This window comes from Moschus berezovskii, chromosome Y (assembly GCF_049115385.1).
Source record: "Moschus berezovskii isolate FMDL1 chromosome Y, NW_MosBer_1.0, whole genome shotgun sequence".
Lineage (NCBI taxonomy): Eukaryota > Metazoa > Chordata > Mammalia > Artiodactyla > Moschidae > Moschus > Moschus berezovskii.
The window spans coordinates 42218242-42240677 of NC_142489.1; the positions used below are offsets into that span (position 1 = coordinate 42218242).

The 22436-nt window shown below is 40.2% G+C and overlaps 1 long non-coding RNA gene across 1 annotated transcript in view; it reads right to left on the reverse strand.

Moving 5' to 3' along the window:
* Positions 1–1791: 1791 nt before the first annotated feature.
* LOC129557934 (uncharacterized) overlaps positions 1792–22436 on the reverse strand; it is a 63045-nt gene continuing 42400 nt past the window's right edge. Inside the window, exons 2-3 of the long non-coding RNA XR_008686360.2 lie at positions 14910–14958; positions 1792–2504 (exon numbers count right to left, since the gene is read on the reverse strand). This is a non-coding gene — a long non-coding RNA (uncharacterized LOC129557934). The remainder of the gene's footprint in view (positions 2505–14909; positions 14959–22436) is intronic.

A 22436-nucleotide genomic window follows, 5' to 3' on the forward strand; every position in this document is an offset into this window, starting at 1 on the left:
GAACAGATATTTCCCCAAAGAAGATATACAAAAGGCCAATGGGTACTTGAAAAGATACATGGCATTACTAGTCATTAGGAAAATACAAATAAAAACCACGAAACATCACCTCACACATGTTAGAACGGCATTATAAAAAAGATGAACAATAATACATGCTAACATGCATGTAGAAAAAAAGGGTACACTTGGGTACTATTGGTGGGATTTTAAATCGGTATAACCATTCTAGAAAACAGTATGAAGAAGCCTGAAAATAATTAAAATTGACCTACTATGATGTAGGAATATTATTTTTGGAAATCTATCCAAAGGAAACAAAAATACTAACTTGAAAAAATATCTTCACCCTGATTTTCAAAGCAGCATTATTTATAATACCCAAGACATGGTAACAATTTAAGTGCCCACCCAGGATATATGGTATATTTATACAATAAAATATTATTCAGACATAAAAAAATGGAAAATCCTACCATTTGCAACACCATGGATGGAACTTGAAGGCATTATTGCTAATGAAGTAGGTGAGAAAGAAATAAAAATGCTGTATGATTTCACTTATATGTGCAATATTAAAAAAAACAAAACTCATAGAAATAGGGACCAGACTTGTGACTATTAGAGGTGACAGATTGGGGGAGAGGAGGAATTGGAGGATGATGGTCACAGGTACAAACTTCCAGTTACAAATTAGTACTAGAGATACAACATACAACAAGATGAATTCAGATAACACTACTGTACAATACACAGGAAAATTAAGACAGTAAATCTTAAAGTTCTCATCACAAGGAGAATTTTTCTTTTTTTTCCTTTTTATTGAGAAGATAACTGTTAGCTGAACCTACTGTGATAATCATTTCAAAGTATATGTAAATCAAACCATCCTGCTATATGCCTTAAAATTATCTGTGATGTCAATTATTTTTCAATAAACCCGGGGTGGGGGGGGGAAGATACTGATTGCCATTCTCAAACGTGTTTTTTCACTCTCCGACATAAATCAGAGCAGGATCCTCCATGACCCACCTCCCAGAATATTGGAAATAAAAGCAAAAATAAACAAATGGGACCTAAAGAAAATTAAAAGCTTCTGCACAGCAAAGGAAATTATAAGCAAGGTGAAAAGACAGCCTTCAGAATGGGAGAAAATAATAGCAAATAAAGCAACTGACAAAGAAATAATCTCAAAAATATACAAGTAACTCCTGCAGCTCAATTCCAGAAAAATAAACGACCCAATCAAAAAATGGGCCAAAGACCTAAACAGACATTTCTCCAAAGAAGACATACAGATGGCTAAGAAACACATGAAAAAATGCTCAACATCACTCATTATCAGAGAAATGCAAATCAAAACCACAATGAGGTACCATTTCACACCAGTCAGAATGGCTGCATCCAAACGTCTACATGCAATAAATGCTGGAGATGGTGTGGAGAGAAGGGAACCCTCTTACACTGTTGGTGGGAATGCACACTAGTACAACCACTATGGAGAACAGTGTGGAGGTTCCATAAAAAACTGGAAATAGAACTGCCATACAACCCAGCAATCGCACTCCTGGGCATACACACCGAGGAAACCAGAATTGAAAGAGACACATGTACTCCAATGTTCATCGCAGCACTGTTTCTAATAGCGAGGACATGGAAGCAATCTAGATGTCCATCTGCACACAAATCGATAAGAAAGCTGTCGTACATTTACACAGTGGAGTACTACTCAGCCATTAAAAAGAATACATTTGAATCAGTTCTAAAGAGGTAGATGAAACTGGAGCCTATTATACAGAGTGAAGTCAGAAAGATAAACACCAATACAGTAAACTAATGCATATATATGGAATTTAGAAAGATGATAACAATAATCCTGTATATGAGACATCAAAAGAGACAGATGTATAGAACAGTCTTTTGGACTCTGTGGGAGAGGGCGAGGGTGGGATGATTTGGGAGAATGGCATTGAAATATGTATATTATCGTATGTGAAATGAATCACCAGTCCAGGTTCAATGCATGATACAGGATGCTAGGGGCTGGTATACTGGGATGAACCAGAGGGATGGGATGGGGAGGGAGGTGGGTGGGAGGTTCAAGATGGGGAACACATGTACACCCGGGACAGATTCGTGTCAATATATGGGAAAACCAATCAGTTCAGTTCAGTTCAGTTCAGTCGCTCAGTCGTGTCCGACTCTCCGCGACCCCATGAATCACAGCACGCCAGGCCTCCCTGTCCATCACCAACTCCCGGAGCTCACTCAAACTCATGTCCACAGAGTCGGTGATGCCATCCAGCCATCTCATTCTCGGTCGTCCCCTTCTCCTCCCGCCCCCAACCTTTCCCAGCATCAGAGTCTTTTCCTGTGAGTCAACTCGTCGCATGAGGTGGCCAAAGTATTGCAGTTTCAGCTTTAGCATCAGTCCTTCCAATGAACACCCAGGATAGATCTCCCGTAGAATGGACTGGTTGGATCTCCTTGTGGTACAAGGGACTCTGAAAACCAATACAATAATGTAAAGTAATTAGCCTCCAATTAAAATAAATAAATAAAAATGTAAAAATAAAAAGTATTTTTTATTCACAAAACAAAGAAGCATTCTCATTAAAATAATATAATTGGCTTACACCATTGAGAAAAAGCTTTCATATATATTACCACTACTGCTAAGTATTGGGTTACCATTTGAATGTCAAGTTCCAAAGAATAGCAAGGAGAGATAAGAAAGCCTTCCTCAGTGATCACTGCAAATGGAGGGAAACAATAAAATGGGAAAGGCTAGAGATCTCTTCAAGAAAATTAGAGATACCAAGGGAACATTTCATGCAAAGATGGGCACAATAAAGGACAGAAATGGTATGGACCTAACAGAAGCAGAAGATATTAAGAAGAGGTGGCAAGAATACATAGAAGAACTATAAAAAAAAGATCTTCATGACCCAGATAATTACGAAGGAGTGATCACAACCTGGAGCCAGACATCTGGAATGCAAAGTCAGGTGGGCCTTAGGAAGCATCACTACGAACAAAGCTAGTGGAGGTGATCACACTCCAGTAAAGCTATTTCAAATCCTAAAAGATGATGCTGTTCAAGTGCTGCACTCAATATGACAGCAAATTTAGAAAACTCAGCAGTAACCATAGGGCTGGAAAAGGTCAGTTTTCATTCCAATCCCAAAGAAAGGCGATGCCAAAAATACTCACACTACTGCACAATTGCACTTATCTCACACGCCAGTAAAGTCATGCTCAAAATTCTCCAAGCCAGGCTTCAACAATATGTGAACCGTGAACTTCCAGATGTTCAAGCTGGTTTTAGAAAAGGCAGAGGAACCAGAAATCAAATTGCCAACATCCACGGGATCATAGAAAAAGCAAGAGAGTTCCAGAAAAACATCTATTTCTGCTTTATTGACTGTGCCAAAGCCTTTGACTGTGTAGATCACAATAAACTGTGGAAAATTCTGAAAGAGATGGGAATAACAGACCACCTGACCTGCCTCTTGAGAAATCTATATGCAGGTCAAGAAGCTACCGTTAGAACTGGACATGGAACAACAGACTGGTTCAAAATAGGGACAGGAGTATGTCAAGGCTGTATATTGTCATCTTGCTTATTTAACTTATATGCAGAATACATCATGAGAAATGCTGGACTGGATGAACCACCAGCTGGAATAAAAGCTGCTGGGAGAAACATCAATAATCTCAAATATGCAGATGACACCACCCTTATGGCAGAAAGTGAAGAAGAACTAAAGAGCCTCTTGATGAAAATGAAAGAGGACAGTGAAAAATTTGGCTTAAAGCTCAACATTCAGAAAACTAAGATCCTGGTATCCAGTCCCATCACTTCATGGCAAATAGATGGGGAAACAGTGTAAACAGTGGATGAGTTTATTTTGAGGGGCTCCAAAATCACTGCAGCCATGAAATTAAAAGACACTTAAGGAGATCCAACCAGTCCATTCTAAGGGAGATCAATCCTGGGTGTTCATTGGAAGGACTGATGCTAAAGCTGAAACTGCAATACTTTGGCCAGCTCATGCAACGAGTTGACTCACTGGAAAAGACTCTGATGCTGGGAAAGGTTGGGGGCGGGAGAAGGGGACGACCGAGAATGAGATGGCTGGATGGCATCATCGACTCGATGGACATGAGTTTGAGTGTACTCCAGGAGTTGGCGATGGATAGGGAGGCCTGGGGTGCTGTGATTCCTGGGGTCGCGGAAAGTTGGACATGACTGAGCGACTGAACTGAACTGAACTCTTTGTAAAGAAAATTATGACCAACCTAGACAGCATATTAAAAAGCAGAGACATTGCTTTGCCAACAAAGATACATCTAGTCAAGGCTATGGTTTTTCCAGTAGTCATGTACGGATGTGAGAGTTGGATTATAAAGAAAGCTGAGCACCAAAGAATAAATGCTTTTGAACTGTAGTATTGGAGAAGATGTTTGAGAATCCCTTGGACTGCAAGGAGATCCAACCAGTCCATCCTAAAGGAGATCACTCCTGGGTGTTCACTGGAAGGACTGAAGCTGAAAGTGAAACTCCAATACTTTGGCCACCTGATGTGAAGAGCTGACTCATTTGAAAAGACCCTAATGCTGGTAAAGATTGAAGGCAGGAGGAAAAGGGGACGACAGAGCATGAAATGGTTGGATGGCATCACTGACTCAATGGACATGAGTTTGGGTAAACTCCAGGAGTTGGTGATGAACAGGGAGGCCTGGCATCTGTGGTCCTTGGGGTCGCAAAGAGTAGGACACGACTGAGCGACTGAACTATTGCCTTAACCAAAAAGTTCTCACGTTTTCCATGTTACATGAAAACTTTAATGAAATTCTGACCAGCCCAATACTTCTTAACTATGTGGTGTATGCAGTACTCTGCAGTAGGCATCAGCGCTCAGCTGAATAACTCAACGAGTTCCAGTGTTCTTGCCTGGAGAATCCCAGGGACAGGGGAGCCTGGTAGGCTGCCGTCTATGGGGTTGCACAGAGTTGGACATGACTGAAGTGACTTAGCAGCAGCAGTAACTATGTTATTTACATCACCAGGACTCTACCAGTGGTATTAAAATTTGAGTTACTAAAAAGCAGCATTTAACAGGAGTGTTAACCCATTCACCTGACCTATATTCCACCTGCTCGGAAAATCTCTCCTAATACCACTGAATAGGACTAAGTAGAATTAAGTAGGCAACCAGTCAGGTGACCTTGTGCCCAGGACACATGGGAATCCATCAAAGGTGGGCACCTGACCTCAGTAAACCATTCAGATACTTTCCCCCAGGAAAGAGGAACTGGGATGTGGTAACTCCAGCCAGTCTCTACCACCCTCTTGAATGGGGCAGAGGAAGTTGCAGGGGCAGTCAGGGTGGATGGGAATATGCAGGGGACCAGCCAGTACACAGGGAGAAGCAGAAAAGAGAGGCTATGCAGTTCCCCAGACAGTCACTGTGCTTTAGGATAGAGACACTGAGACTCAATATGGAGCAGACAAGTTTATCCATTTATGTCCTGCTCCTGTTAACTCTTGAGGGTCAAGCACTTCCTGGTCCACTGCCTCAGGAAACCCTTGGTCCAGCCTGCCCTCAAATCATTAAGCTGTCCTGTAGTTTTATAGCAAGGGTCCTATCTTTCGTTTTTTTTTTTTTTTGCTGTTTGTTTTGTTTCTTGAAATTTCCCGGTGGCTCAGATGATAAAGCGTCTGCCTATAATGCGGGAGACCCTGGTTCAATCCCAGGGCCAGGAAGATCTCCTGGAGAAGCAAATGGCAACCCACTCCAGTATTCTTACCTGTAAAATCCCATGGACGGAGGAGCCTGATAGGCTACAGTCCATGGGGTTGCAAAGAGTCGGACAATACTGAGCAACTTCAGTTTCTTTGTTTCTTGAAAACAAATGACTCTTAAGACATAGTTACAAGGATCAAAACTATAGACCCTCTTTCCCCATTCTGCATGACTGATTGTCTCTCACACACACACACACAGACACACAGACATCCCCTTATTCTTCTGTCAGGTCTTAACTAAAATGCCATTAATTCAAAGAAGCCCTCCCAGATCACTCCATAGGGAATACGTTTGCTCTGTTTTGCCTTCTGTTGTTTCCTGTACAGGACTTAACATAATTTTTAATAATGCATGCATTTTTTGTTTAATAGTTATGCTCGGTCTCCCTCCCTAGGGTATAAACTCATCAGCATGGACCATGTTTCTTACACTTCATACAGCACATTCCTGGCACACCACAGGAAGTCAGTGGCATTGAGTGCATAGCTTAGTCTCATACACAAGTACATATTAATTCATTTGATATACAAATAACTACTGAGCACTTAAAATTTTCAAGATTTGGTCCTTTCTCAACAAAGCAATAAAGAAGGGGATTAGGTATATATGCAAAGACAGGAAACATCCACACAGCAGATACAGCTGAGTGTATTGAACAGCATCCCCTCTTCTACCTCATAGGTAAAACCCTAATTTTATTGGGGTGTCATAGCTCCACAAAGCCAAGTACCTAGGCAAGATGAGATTATCCCACTCAGGAGTAAATCCTGATTAGTTGAAACCAGAAAATGGGTTATAGCTACTCAGATATCCACCCCTTTAGTCCCTAGGGCAGCCAGGCAGGAAGAGTCAGGTCAGCCAGAATCCCCACCCACACCCTCAACACACACACACACACACACACACACACACACCCCTAGACACACACACACACACACACACCTAGACACACTCAGTCACCTCCAGCTGTAAGCAGCCTATTCTGTTAACTTAATGTTCTGACCAAATGTTATCATTTTCTATGTGTACCATGACATGAACAAACTTAGATTGAAAAGCACCAATATAAGGCAATCAAGGAAATCCCATCCTATGTGCCAGTGTCTGACTTCGGAAGAAGTAGGTAGCTGCAGTCAGCCAAATGCAACCTGAGAAGAAGCCTGCTGGATTGGTTACCAGAAAGGGCCCTTGTATTTAAAAAGGACAGACAGTCCTTTATAAGAACAGACAGTCTCTTATACCAGTGGATGCTACTGTCTGGGGATGGCTCCCCAAAATGAAGCAGCCATATTAGAACCATGAGGGCAGCCAGTTTGAGGACCAAGTCAATGCACTGAAGATGGCAGAGGAAAAAAAAAAAGCAAGAAATGAGGGCTGTAAGGACATTGTTGAGCCGCTGAATTAACAAAACCTGAAACTGCCTCCCTCAGGATGTTTAGCTCCTTGAGAAAATTCATTTTCTTTATTCTGATGGGTTTTATTTTGTGTTCAAATGCACGTGAGTAGAGAGGTTCACAAAATAATTGACAATGCTCAGCCATCTGTCAACAGCCGAGTGCTCAAAATCCTTCCCCTACTGCACAGGGACAACCATCAAGGGCACCTTGGTGGGTCCCCAGTTGCTTGGCACCAGGAAAAAGTGGATTGAGGTTGGATTCCAGACACTCAGAGTCAGCGTTCTGTAATGCCTTTCCATCAATCATGACATCCATGGGGCTCAGCAGGTAGACATGGAGAGGATTGTTAGCTTCTTTTTTTAAATTCCCTTATTGTTTAAACCCTTTTGAGTAGACTTTTTGATTATTTGCTGCCAAAATCATCTTCACCGATAAATCGAGCTTCATATAATTAGCAGCAAATTAATGTGACCTCCTTTGAGCAAAAGCCTCTGGAGAAAATAGTCTAGAGATTCATAATTCTGCCCACATCCCTCCAAATCTTCAGATGATGGGTCTTAAGTGAACTTTTCCCCAAAAGGAAGACAACTGAGATGCCAGGGAAAGTATTAACCCGGTGATCGTCCGACACACTCTCTCCATCATGAGTCATAAAGCACTCCGCGAATGCTGATGCATCACCTTGTCTCAGTGGCAAATTTGGGGCAGCATAATTTAAAGAGATCAATTTGCACATTTTGTTATCCCTCCGGTGTATATTCTTCCCTTTCTCATCTGAAGAACTTCAACAGACTGTATTCTGCACTGGGGGCATATCCAAAAGCAGAAAGCACTAGAAGTATTCTCTAATCTTTAAAACTCCAACCTTCACTAGCTTTTTTTTTTTTTCACAAAAGACTAAATTCATGGTGCTAAATACCAGCAGAAAAGACAGGGATAAAGACAAATTTTGATTGTTCTATTTCATTTAAACTGTTCTGTTTCCTTTGATCTTATATCCATAAAATCAGACTCTCTCAAGACTGAGGAGAGGCTAGAGGTTTTCCAGTTCCTTCAAGCAGTGAAGGTTGGTACCCTGCTTCCTAACAGAAAATGTAGAGAAGTGATAAGACCTTTCAGTAGGAATTGTTTGAAGATGCTGGGAAAATAAATACTGAAGCCCTGAAGATACAGTGAAAGATCCTATGCCTACGGCCTTTGCGTTGAAAGCAGGGTCACCTGATACTGCACAGACAAAGAGCTTCCCAGGGTGCCCGGTGTGGACGAAGAATTAGAAGGGCTTTTCCTGACTGTTCTATGCAAGGGCAGACATGCAGCACTACTGCATCAATGACTCTGAGAGAGCCGAAACCCTAAACACTACTGATTAAAACTCATGCATGTAACATTCAAAACAAAACAATTACACCTTTAACTCAGAATGCAGACTAGGTTTGTATTTTTAACTGGCTTGACATGTCATGAGCTCTTGAAGGACACCATACTATCAGGTCAAGTTCAATATATTACAAGTCCTGCTACGTTAAAAAAGGAAAATTAACTGTGACATAGACAGTTCCATAGCTGATGAATACTACAGAACATTTTCAAAATGTCCAAATACCAGGCAATAAAAAGAACACTTTTATTTTAATTTTCTCTAAATAATGCCACACCCACTCATGAGAAATGACTATATTTCCCTCAATGTGCTGGGAATTAATGAAAATTAAATATAGAGAAAAGAAGTGCCCTAGATGCCAGGCACTTGTACGGTTTGAGATTCCCAAATAACACAAAAGCATTTTCAAGTTACACATGGGACAGGAAGTGAAAATGTTTTTGGAGAAAATCTCTAATAAGAGTAACCTAACTCATAGGGTGCTGGGAAGCTCTATTAACACTTTCAGATCTTCAAGTAAAAGAACTGTAGAAATGCAAAGTATTATTATTTTAGTTCTGAAATAATTTCACACCTAGGGATGAGAAAACCCCAGGCTAAATTTTACTGCTTCTCTCCTGCCAGATAAACAAGAAATGCCACAAGCATCAGGGAGATGGGGAGCGTGGAAATCAAACAGAACAAAGACATCAAAAATTCTCCTTTACTGAGCTTTGTATTTCTCCAGATGTCACCATTGGGAACTCTCGGAAAAAAAAAAAAAGGAGTGCCTTTAAGATCAGGGTTAAGTACAGAAACAATATTCTCATGGCCATTATAACAGATAAAGCAAACAGCTGAGCTGAAAAAAAATTACCTTGTCCACTTCTATGGGCACAATTCTTCTCAAAGCACTTGCCAAACTTAAAAATGACTGGATAAACCATTACCTGAATCACCCACCAGTGTGATCTCACCTAAGAGGTAAAAAAGCAGCTGCTTTTTTGGATATAGAATTTCTACTTAGCTACTGACAGCACTGTGCAAAACTGACATTTGTTGCTGCTGATGGAGGTGCTGGTAATGCTGGTGGAGATGGTGATGTTGATTGGTCATGATGGTAATGAAGGTGATTACGATAATGGTACGATCATACAACTGAAGCTCTCAAAACCTGGTCAATGGAATCAAATGGAATCTGTATTTTAAAAATACAGATTCTTGATCCCCTCCCCAGAACTACTGATTCTGAAGCTCAGAAGATAGAACTCAAGTATGATTTTATTGGTTTGGGGTTGGGTTTTTTTGTTTTGTTTTGTTTTTCTAATGTAGCCATTAGGATTACAGCTGACCTGACAGTGTTTGTAAATAATGTCGTGATTAGGAATGCACACTTTGTAGGCAGACTAGCTGGAGTCTAATTCCAAACCTAACAATTATTAGCTGTGTGACTCTAGGTAAATACTTAAGACTTCCTCAGTTTTGACAACCATAAAACAGAAATGCCATGACTACCTACCTCATAAGGTAACCAATGTTTTTAAAGCATATGTTAAGTCCAAGGAAGACAAAAGGTTATATGTTAAAGAAGACATTACCAACTCTAATAACATAACAACGTAAACACTATATCGATTTAAGCAAAAAAAATGTAATATAATCATTTTAGGAGGCTGTAGTGAACAAAGGAATGGAAGTGTCAAAGAGCTACTGCTAAACTCAATATATCAGGGAAAAAAATGTAAAAACCATGTTACTCGAAACAGAGAGAGAAATGCCAGAAGTATCAGACTTTAAAGTTGCAATTTAGGGAAGTTAAAAGAGGAGGGGATGTGGTTTTCCAATATTTGCTTTTTAGTGCTGTTTTATCCAAACAATGTAGGCATGTTGTTATGATGAAAATAAAAATGGATTTTAAAAGATAATTCACCATGTGTATAAACATAATCCTGGATATCTTTATATACTAGGAATAACATAGTTTTTTAATTTACCAAAACTTGCTTTTTAAAAAACTGATTGATATAATCCCTCCAACTGTCCCACCAAAATGTCCAGTTCATAGTAAGTAAATATTTACTACGTCCCTGGCATACTGTAAGTCCTAGAAAGATATGTGTTGAATTGAATTGAGAATGGCAGAAAGAAATACAAAGAAGTTCCTTTGTGCTATCAAGGTCAAATCAGGGTAAAGACAGCACCTCACCTGGGGTAACTGAGGTGAATTTAATGAAGGGTGTGGGCCAGGTTAAGGGAAACTGAGAAGAGACAACCAGCAACCTGAGGTTAGCAAAAATAAACTGTTCTCCCCCAGACTTAGAGGGGCAAAGGGAAGGCGCAATTACCAAATGGTGGAAAGAGCTGCAGCTGCAGGCGGAAGCTAGGCCCTTGACAGGAACCCTGGTGGCCTTCCTTAGAGGAAAACAGCCAGTGCTGCAAGGAAGGCAGGGGACAATATTTCAACCTTGCGTTCTTGGATTTTCACCCCGTGCCTTCCATGGACTACTCCAGTAGAAAACTGGAGAGCAAGGGAGCCTGGGGAATTCTGACAATAGAAGCTAAGCTCCCGGGACACAGAGCCTTTCAGAGGAATGAGAGCTGGAGGCACAGACAGAATTCTGGCACAAGCACTGGGCAGAGTTTTGTTTCTATTTTTCTTTTTTATTTCCCCCCACCCCTTCCTCTTCAGTCTCATAAAATAAGCCTTCGAATTTTCAATGTTTAATAAATATATATACCATAATAATAACAAAAATAATACATGGATATTACACAGCACTTTAGTTTCCTAAGCACTTTCACATATATTGTTATCCTGAGAAAAGCCCTATGCAGTAGATAGGATAAAGGTTATCCTATTTAACAGGTGAAGAAACTGAGACTGTAAAAAAAAATGTTGGGTTTCTTGCCCAAAGTCATAAAGCTAGCAAGCAGCAGAGTCCAAACTAGAAGGCATGTTTCCTAACACTTCGACTAGGGTTCTTTCCACTACACAATGCTGCCATGCTATTTATTCACAGTTGGAGTGCAAAATTGATGTTCCTGTGAAAAAAATCATTAACCAGATTTGTTCTAGACACCACACAGAACAGAGGAGTAGTCAGCAAGCAGGACTCAAGGGGAAATAGAGCAAACTTGTCCATTCCATTCTCAGGGAATCACGAGTAATGTCAGAGATCTAAGTAATTGAGTTTTCGATCACATTTTACACACCGTTGAAAGTGTTCAGCAGGGCAAGAGAAGTGTTCAAAAGAGGAATAAAATTTCAGAGGAAAGTAGAAAAAGATATTTAAAGAGTTTTGTTTTGGGATGCTGGGATAAGTAGAAGGAAATCACGGTCCCTTCACAATCCCCTTGCCACAAAGAGATCTTGGCCCCGGAAACTGAAAGGATGACCTCTTTGCTTCTCATTTCCAACTCTCCCCCTACATACATACATATCCTTTGACAGCTTGATAAGCAGCCAAAAGTGATTTCTTTTTACCAAATACGAGAGTAGTGAAGAAGCCAGCAAAACAGCCCATTTTTGAAATAATTGAGAACTCTTCACCTTATCTAATCTACATGATGGAAGAAAGTAGTGACTGGTATTTTAACTATAAACTTATAATCATGCCCCGTTTATTCCAAATTTAACTCCCTAATGTGTAAAGTACCCTATCACTTAGTTCTGTGATTGCAAGCAACAGAAACCAAATGACTAATGTAAGAGGGATTACAGGAAAGAAATTTGAGGCTCAGCAAATCCATGAAAGACTGGAAAATAAGGGTGGGAGACCATCAGTGACCAAGACAGAAGTGGAAGCTAGGAAATGGGAATGGCTCCAGTGGTCTCATGGGAGGTACTGTCAGGGCAGAATGCCCCCTGGGAGAAAGGAGAATCCTTTAGCTCAAGATTCAACTTCCAGAGAGGAAGCACCCATTTACCCAAGCTTGTGGTCAGGCACCTATTCTGAGGCTGAATGCAGGGCCCTGAGTAAGGTCTCTGAGTACAGTTCCAATTAGTGTAATTATGTCAAAAGAAAATAAAACGTAGTTAAAAGGAGGAAACAAATACATTGAGAAACAAAAAGGGGGAGGAGTAAAGAAGTCCTCTAAACTTTCCAAGGTCTTCTTCAAAAATGCCTCCGTGTAACTAGATAGCAAAAGATCACTCACTTCTTAAGACTATATTAGTTAGTAGTTGTCCACACACACCCAAAGACAGTGTTTACTCTCATGTCTACAAAACTTCAACTTTTTACTTACAGAGGCCTCACTTGTCTTATTAACTACAAGTTATCTTTTCACTCCACTCCTAAAGCCAAAGCAGAATTCACCCTTCTTTAGTAACAACATGATAATTTTCAAAACGTTACCCTGACACTTCCAAAGAGAAGAGACACCTCAAAACACCTAATGAATAAATTCATAAGGATACAAATGATGATGATGATGACAGTAATATTCATAAGAGCAGCAGCAGCTAATAGCTCTTGAACACTTATCATGGGCCAGGAACTGTTCCAAGCCCTCAACACATAATAATTCATTTAATCTCCACAACACCTTTAGGAGTAAAATAGTATTATTAGCCCCATTTCACAAACTAAGAAACTGAGACACAGAGCAGGGGAATAACTTGCATGTGGTCCAATGACTCATGAAAGTCAAACCAGAACTAAATCTATGATTGACTCCAGAATAACAGAATAACAAAAAGTTTTCATTGAGAGTAGAGGAAATAAAACTATACCATTGTGAAAACATTTTCCAGGAAGACAGAGAGCACCATAACTGTACCTAAAGATCACAAGGTTCTGAAGGCTGCTACAGCATCACTAACTTCAACAATTTATGACAATTAATTTCTAAAAGTTATCAAATATGGCTTTTTTCCAAGATGTGGCTCAATGGTCCAGAAATATGTAAGTTACATGGCTGAAAATAAGAATCATCAAGACTCTGATGCTGGGAGGGATTGGGGGCGGGAGGAGAAGGGGACAACAGAGAATGAGATGGCTGGATGGCATCACTGACTCAATGGACATGAGTTTGAGTGAACTCCGGAAGTTGGTGATGCACAGGGAGGCCTGGCGTGCTGTGATTTATGGGGTCGCAAAGAGTCGGACACCACTGAGCAACTGAACTGAACTGAACTGAACTGGTACCTTAAGATATTTTTTTCTTCACTGGTGGCCAACCATTACAGAAAAACCCCAAGCCAACCAGCTGTCATGCATTTGAGTTTAGTCATCCCAATGCAAACAAACCCTCAAAACAGTATTTTTATAGCTCACATTTTGATTATTCAAAAGGGACTTTCTCCAATTTCCCTGTAAAATTGCTCTCAAAATAAACATTTAAAAATCAGCTCCAGAAGTAGATTTGTCACAAAGTTAGGAATAACTTAAAGTATAAGGTAAATCAAAATGGCTTTTCCAATTTGAACTAAAGTGGTCACGGTCATGATTGCTATAATAAAAATGACAGGAAAAAACCTATAATTGTCAAAAACATAATTGATGATGAAAACAAATGTAAAATTATGGCATATTTCACCCTGGCCACCAAAGACTCTTGATGAAACTGCAGCCCTATAATTCCCCAGAATGAATTCTTTAAATTAAAATACTTCATGCAGAACAGAAATTAAACAATGAATCAAAGAACAATGCTGTACAGAAGTACGTTTATAAATATATCTAGGAAAGAAGAAACAATTACATTTTTCCATGTAAAAACAAACTCGATTGTAATGTTTCACAGGAGGCTGAGTAGGTACTTTCTCCATTGCTTTGAACTTGGAAGTTCATTTCCTATAACTCACTTAGCGTCCACAGTGACTTTGAGGAATGACTACATCAAACTGTGACTACATCAAACTGGCTGGTTTTCTACTTTAGACAAAACTAGCTCCTCTACACAACAGCACATCTGACTTTCATGAAAAATCTCATGCAACCCAATTGAAATGCCACTTTGCATTTTATCTTAAATGCTTTATTCGGCCAGCTGGTTTTACTTAACTATTGACCAGAAGTGGTACGAGTGCATTCTTTTTCCATCTAGCATTAATCTCACTAAACTTACCACCATTGGAATGTCTTAACTGCTGAGAAGAAAGCAAAAGTCAGCAAGCATACAAGCATTTGACTACCCTCAGCACATCATTTTATTTCCTCCTTCTCCCTTCTAACTATTGCTCAGCACTTTTGCCTGTGAGGGAGGACAAGCAGGTGGTTAAGGAAGTTGTCCTCTCAGCTATATCTTTAATCCAAGTGTTTAAATCTCTGAATAAAAGAAAAATCAATGTTGTAAAGGCAATGTTTGTCAAAGCCATGTAATAAATACACTTACCTTTACAGACTGTTCTCAAGGGATTTCCCTTCTCTGCTGAGCTTCAAAGCTACAAAGAGATAAAAACGAAAGCACTGAGTTATCTGCGAGTAAAACAGCAAATGTTTTCTCTCCATGTCTCTAAGTAGAATTTCCATATGCCATTATATGTGATGCTAGGCAAATAAACCACTGATAATATTCATGCCTTATACCTCCTGCACAAAAGGCCAGTGAGAGACACAGTCGTAAACTGAAAGCAGCACACACATCTACCCAGGACTGACTCACACAAACCTGGCCAAATCTACAGTCTAATCTTTTGGGGTGTGAACTCCTTAACAGAAGGGAGTGAACTTCTCAACAGAAGCCTTATAAAGTGAAGAGATGAAAATCAAATCAAACATGCAGCACACTTGATCTGACCGAGTACTTTGTATTATTTAGCACCATCTTTCCTGCACACTCAATTTCCATTTCCCTGGAAGTTTTACTTGGAAAAGCCTCTTCCATTAATATGAGGTGTATGTGTTAAGTTGCTCAGTCATGTCTCACTTTGCAATTCCACCGACTGTAGCCCACCAGGGATTTTCCAGCAAGAACACTGGAGTGGGTAGCCATTTCCTCCTCCAGGGAATCTTCCCTACCCAAGGATCAAACCTCTGTCTCCTGCGTCTCCGGCACTGCATGCAGATTCTTTACCACTAAGCCATACAAGGAGCATGGCCCTCCCAAACCAGACCTCACCACTTGCCTCTATGAGTTTATGTGTCAAACCTCTGTCTCCTGCGTCTCCGGCACTGCATGCAGATTCTTTACCACTGAGCCATACAAGGAGCATGGCCCTCCCAAACCAGACCTCACCACTTGCCTCTATGAGTATATTTGTGCAAGCTTACAGATACAATCCTCCTTTCTCAAGATACAGTGTAGCCTTCTCTCAGTACAGTTCAGTTCAGTTCAGTTCAGTCGCTCAGTCGTGTCCGACTCTCCACGACCCCATGAATCACAGCATGCCAGGCCTCCCTGTCCATCACCAACTCCCGGAATACGCTCAAACTCATGTCCACAGAGTCGGTGATGCCATCCAACCATCTCATTCTCCGTCGTCCCCTTCTCCTCCCGCCCCCAACCTTTCCCAGCATCAGAGTCTTTTCCAGTGAGTCAACTCGTCGCATGAGGTGGCCAAAGTATTGCAGTTTCAGCTTTAACATTAGTCCCTCCAATGAACATCCAGGATTGATCTCCCTTAGAATGGACTGGTTGGATCTCCTTGCAGTATAAGGGACTCTCAAGAGTCTTCTCCAACACCACAGTTCAAAAGCATCGACTCGTCAGCGATCAGCTGTCTTCACAGTCCAACTCTCACATCCATACATGACCACGGGAAAAACCATTGCCTTGACTAGACGGACCTTGGTTGGCAAAGTAATGTCTCTGCTTTTTAATATACTATCAAGGTTTTTCATAACTTTCCTTCCAAGGAGCAAGCGTCTTTTAATTTCATGGCTGCAATCAGCATCTGCAGTGATTTTGGAGCCCCCAAAAATAAAGTCTGACACTGTTTCCACTGTTTTTCCATCTATTTCCCATGAAGTGATGGGACCAGATGCCATGATCTTTGTTTTCTGAATGTTGCGCTTCAAGCCAATCTTTTCACTCTCCTCTTTCACTTTCATCAAGAGGCTTTTGAGTTCCTCTTCACTTTCTGCCATAAGGGTAGTGTCATCTGCATATCTGAGGTTATTGATATTTCTCCCAGCAATCTTGATTCCAGCCTGTGCTTCTTCCAGCCCAGCGTTCCTCATGATGTACTCTGCATATAAGTAAAATAAGCAAGGTGACAATATACAACCTTGACGTACACCTTTTCCTATTTGGAACCAGTCTGTTATTCCATGTCCAGTTCTAACTGTTGCTTCCTGACCTGCATACAGGTTTCTCAAGAGGCAGGTCAGGTGGTCTGGGATTCCCATCTCTTTCAGAATGTTCCACAGTTTATTGTGATCGACACAGTCAAAGGCTTTGGCATAGTCAATGAAGCAGAAATAGATGTTTTTCTGGAACTGTCTTGCTTTCTCCATGATCCAGCGGATGTTGGCAATTTGATCTCTGGTGCCTCTGCCTTTTCTAAAACCTGGGAGTTCATGGTTTACATACTGCTGAAGTCTGGCTTGGAGAATTTTGAGCATGACTTTACTAGCATGTGAGATGAGTGCAATTGTGCGGTAGTTTGAGCATTCTTTGGCATTGCCTTTCTTTGGGATTGGAATGAAGACTGACCTCTTCCAGACCTGTGGCCAGCGCTGAGTTTTCCAAATCTGCTGGCATATTGAGTGCAGCACTTTCACAGCATCATCTTTCAAGACTTGAAATAGCTCAACTGGAATTCCATCACCTCCACTAGCTTTGTTAGTAGTGATGCTTTCTAAGGCCCACTTGACTTCACATTCCAAGATGTCTGGCTCTAGGTCAGTGATCACGTTATCGTGACTATCTTGGTCGTGAAGATCTTTTTTATACAGTTCTTCTGTGTATTCCTGCCACCTCTTCTTAATATCTTCTGCTTCTGTTAGGTCCATACCATTTCTGTCCTTTATCGAGCCCATCTTTGCAGTACAGAGAAACTCACAAAGCAGAGTAAGCTACATTTGGCATTTTCAAATCAAATCAAATCTAGACATGTAAAATTAAACAAGTCTGCCTGTGACCAAAACAATGCACTAACTGCACACAAGTCAATATGATAGGAAAGGTGGTAAAGCATAGTTGCTAAACAGTAGTAAGAATTTAATGTTTCAAAAAATTTTTCAAAAAAATTTTTAACTGTTAATGTTTTCGACATTGTGCTTTGTACCATTTATTAAATAAAAATTATTTTAAAAAAAGAATTTAAGGTTTCAAGGGGCTGATTCTATAATGGTCCCCACTATTACTCATATGTTGATTCCATAATTAAAAATAAATGGTGGAGCTTCCCTGGTGGTGCAGTTGTTAAGAATATGCCCTGCAATATCGAATACTGGTTCGATCCCTGGTCTGGGAAGATCCCACATGCTGCAGAGCAACTACGCCCATGCAACATGACCACTGAGCCGACCCTCTAGAGCCTGCGAGCCACAACTACTGTGTCCATGTGCTGCAACTACTGAAACCTGAGCAGCTACAGCCTGTGCTTTGAAACAAGCCACCACAATGAGAAGCCTACACAGGACAAAGAGTAGCCCCTGCTCACTGCAACTAGAGAAAGCCCACATGCAGTAGCAAAGACCCAACATAGCCAAAAAAAGATTTTTTATTACAAATAAATAAATAAGTAAATGGTGACCTAGTTGCTAATATTCTGAGCTCCCAGTGCAGGGGGCACGGGTTCCATCCCTGGTCAGGGAAGTAGATCCCACATGCCACAGTTAAGAGTTTGTATGCTGCAACTAAAGATTCCACATGCTGCAACTAAGACCCAGTGTGGCCAACTAAATAAATACTTTTTTTTAAGAGCTATCACTCTTGTATTAAAATAAAAAGAAAGAATATGCCTATTTCTCTCATTTGGTCATTGTCTAGGTCCTAACATGTCTCAAGGTGTAGCAACTGGGAACAGTCAACAACTCCATGGTTTTCTCGTGTTTCTTTTTCTTTTTTTCTTTCAGTGTCCTAAGTAACTGCTTCAGACCATACTGGGCTATTTTTCTTCACAGTCCCCATCAAACCATAGAACATATCATCATCACAGATGCACAACCACCAAAGAAAAAGGCCAGACTTGGGGGCTACGATGTAAACTTTAGACTGTTAATGCAGGAGATAAGATGCCTCTATAGAACAATATCAAAATTTCTCCTTCCACATACAGATGGTCAACAAACACATGAAAAGATGCTCAATATTGCTCACTATTAGAGAAATGCAAATCAAAACTACAATGATGTATAACGTCACACCAGTCAGAAAGGCCATCATTTAAAAACATCTACAAACAAATACTGGAGAGGATTTGGAGAAAAGGGAAGTCTTTTGTGCTGTTGGGGGAATGTAAATTGATAACAGTCATGGAAAACAGTATGGGGATTTCTTAAAATACTAGGAATAGAATAGCCCCAATAATCCCACTACAGGGCATGTACCCTGAGAAAACCACAATTGAAAGAGACACATGTACCCCAATATTCATTGCACAGTTCTTTTTATAATAGCTAGGACAAGGAAGGAACCTAGATGTTCATCGACAGATGAATGGATAGAGAAGCTGTGGTACATACATACAATGGAATATTCCTCAGCCATAAAAAGGAAGGCATGTGAGTCAGTTCTCATGAGGTGGATGAACTTAGAGCCTATTATACAGAGTGAAGTAAGTCAGGAAGAGAAAAATAAATATGGTATATTAATGCATATATATGGAATCTAGAAAGATGGCACTGATGAACCTATTTTCAGGGCAGCAATGGAGATGAAGACATAGACAACAGACTTATGGACACAGTGCGGAAAGAAAAGAGTGGGACAAATGGAAAGAGTAGCATGGAAATATATACATTGCCATATGTAAAATAGATAGCCAGTGGGAATTTGCTCTATGACTCAGGAAACTCAAACCGGGGCTCTGTGACAACCTAGAGGAGAGGGAAAGGGAGGCAAGAAGCAGGAAGGTACAAGAGGAAGGGGACATATGTATACCTATGGCTGATTCATGTTGATGTATGGCAAAAACCAACACAATATTATAAACCAATTATCCTTCAGTTAAAAATAATTTTTTTAAAAACTAAAAGAAAAAATTGTGGTACATATATACAACAGAATATTACTCAACTATAAAAAGAATGGATTTGAGTCAGCCCTAATGAGGAGGATGAACCTAGAGCCTATTGTACAGAGTGAAGTAAGTCAGAAAGTGAAAGACAAATATTGTATATTAACACATGTTAATATGGAATCTAGAAAGATGGTACTAGTAAGCCTATTTGCAGGGCAGCAGTGAAGAGGCACACACAGAGAACAGACTTGTGGACACAGTAGGGGAAGGAGAGGATGGGATGACTCAAAAGAGTAGCATGGAAACATACACATTGCCATATGTAAAATAGATCGCCAGGGAATTTGCTCTGTGACATAGGGAGTTCAACCCAGTGCTCTGTTACAATGTTGAGGGGTGGGATGGGCTAGGAGGTGGGAGGGAGGTTCAAGAAGGAGGGGACATATGCATACCTGTGGCTGAGTCATGTTGATGCTTGATAGAAACAAGGACAAAGTTGTAAAGAAATTATCCTTCCATAAAAAAATTTTTTTTTAATTTCTCCTTCCCCCTAGGCTATGTGGATTGAAATAGTGTTGAAAGAAACATAATTTGGGGAAGACTAGATAAAACAAAATATTATATTTTGTAAAACCTGAGAGATTTATGGTCTAACAGCACAGAGATTAGGCAGTATCCCTTTCTACTCCAACCACATAGAAATGCTTAACAAAGTACAATATAGCTTAAAAGAAAGAGAGAAGATCAATATCAAAAAGAGTGCAGATTTTCTAGAATGAAAGATATGAATCCTCTTGAAAAATGCATACCAAGACCTCAACAAGCTAAATGAGAGCAAATCTACAGGTAGATACAACAGAAGGAAGATACAGCACCAAAGATAGAAAGAAAGCCTTAAATTGAACCAGTGAGAACAACCTGCCTCCCAATTTCTCAGAAATTAGGCTCCACTTGCTTGAATACCTTGTCTTGAATAAAATAATCATGATGGCAAAAAAAAAAAAAAAAGGAAAAGCAAGGCAGCAGTGAAATAATGTGTCTTAAGTTCCAAAAGGAAAAAAGTTCAGGGAAAACTATAGCCATGCTAAACCGATTATCATTCAAGAATGACAACTAGCTTATTAAAAAAAAAAAAAAAAAAAGTTGTTTCCTGCTCACAGTAGTTTATTTTTGCTGAGAGGAATACTAAAATGTATCCTTGAATAAGAAGGAATTGATCTCAGAAGGAAGGAAAGAGGAACAGAAAGCAGTGCTCACCAAATTATATTGGCATGTATGGTGATAAATCTAGTAAATTCAATAACAAATAATGGATATTCAGTTCAGTTCAGTTCAGTCACTCAGTCGTGTCCGACTCTCCGCGACCCCATGAACCACAGCACGCCAGGCCTTCCTGTCCATCACCAACTCCCGGAGTTCACTCAAACTCATGTCCACAGAGTCGGTGATGCCATCTAGCCATCTCATTCTAGGTCGTCCCCTTCTCCTCCCGACCCCAACCTTTCCCAGCATCAGAGTCTTTTCCAGTGAGTCAACTCGTCGCATGAGGTTGCCAAATTATTGCAGTTACAGCTTTAGCATCAGTCCTTCCAATGAACACCCAGGACTGATCTCCTCTAGAATGGACTGGTTGGATCTCCTTGCAGTATAAGGGACACTCAAGAGTCTTCTCCAACACCACACTTCAAAAGCATCAATTCTTCGGCGATCAGCTTTCTTCACAGTCCAACTCTCACATCCATACATGACCATGGGAAAAACCATAGCCTTGACTAGACGGACCTTGGTTGGCAAAGTAATGTCTCTGCTTTTTAATATACTATCAAGGTTGGTCATAACTTTCCTTCCAAGGAGTAAGCGTCTTTTAATTTCATGGATATTGGATAATACTTAATAAGCACTGGTTGTAAAAAAAAAAAAAAAACAACAAAAAACAATAATAACAACCAGTTTTAAGGGTTTTCAAATAAGATGAAACAAGTAAAGAATCTTCCTGTAGTGCAGGAGCTGTAGGAGACACGGGTTTGAACACTGGGTAGGGAAGATCCCCTGGAGGAGGGCATGGCAACACAAGCCAGTATTCTTGACTGGAAAATTCTATGGACTGAGGAGCCCGGAGGGCTGCAGTCCATAGGGTCACAAAGAATCGAACACTTCTGAGGTGACTGAGCATGCACAGATGGTTGGCTAGAATTATACAGAACAAAGGAGCAGAGGATGCGTTGTTTGGGAGGAAGAGATTCTGAATCAGTTTCAAAGATATGCATTAAAGCTACTGATAAACTTGTTAAGGAATATTGGCATTTCTTTCTCTGTGTACATAACCAAAGACATCCTTTCATATATGCTCAAGAGAAATATTTAGATCATCAATGTTAGGATGCCAAGAGACATTGAAGACAACAGAAACATCTATCAACAATACAGTGAATAAACATATTTACATTTGTACAGATTCTTACAATGGAATATTATACAGCTTCAAGAAATCAGTGAACCAGTTACACACATTAACATGTATGCCCTCAAAATTATGGTGTAAAACAGAAGAAACATGTCACAGAAGACTGTATATATTATTCCACATATAAAATGTTCAAAAAGGCAAAAATAAATGCTATCTTGTTTTGAAATACAACATGAAAGTGGCAAAATCTATGAAGAAAAGCAAGAGAATGAATGATGTATACAGAATTCAGGCTATATTTATCTGGAGAGCAAGGAAAATTTTGTAAAGATGGACTTCTCTAAAAGGATTCTGGAATGTGATAATGCTCTACTTCTTGGCTTGG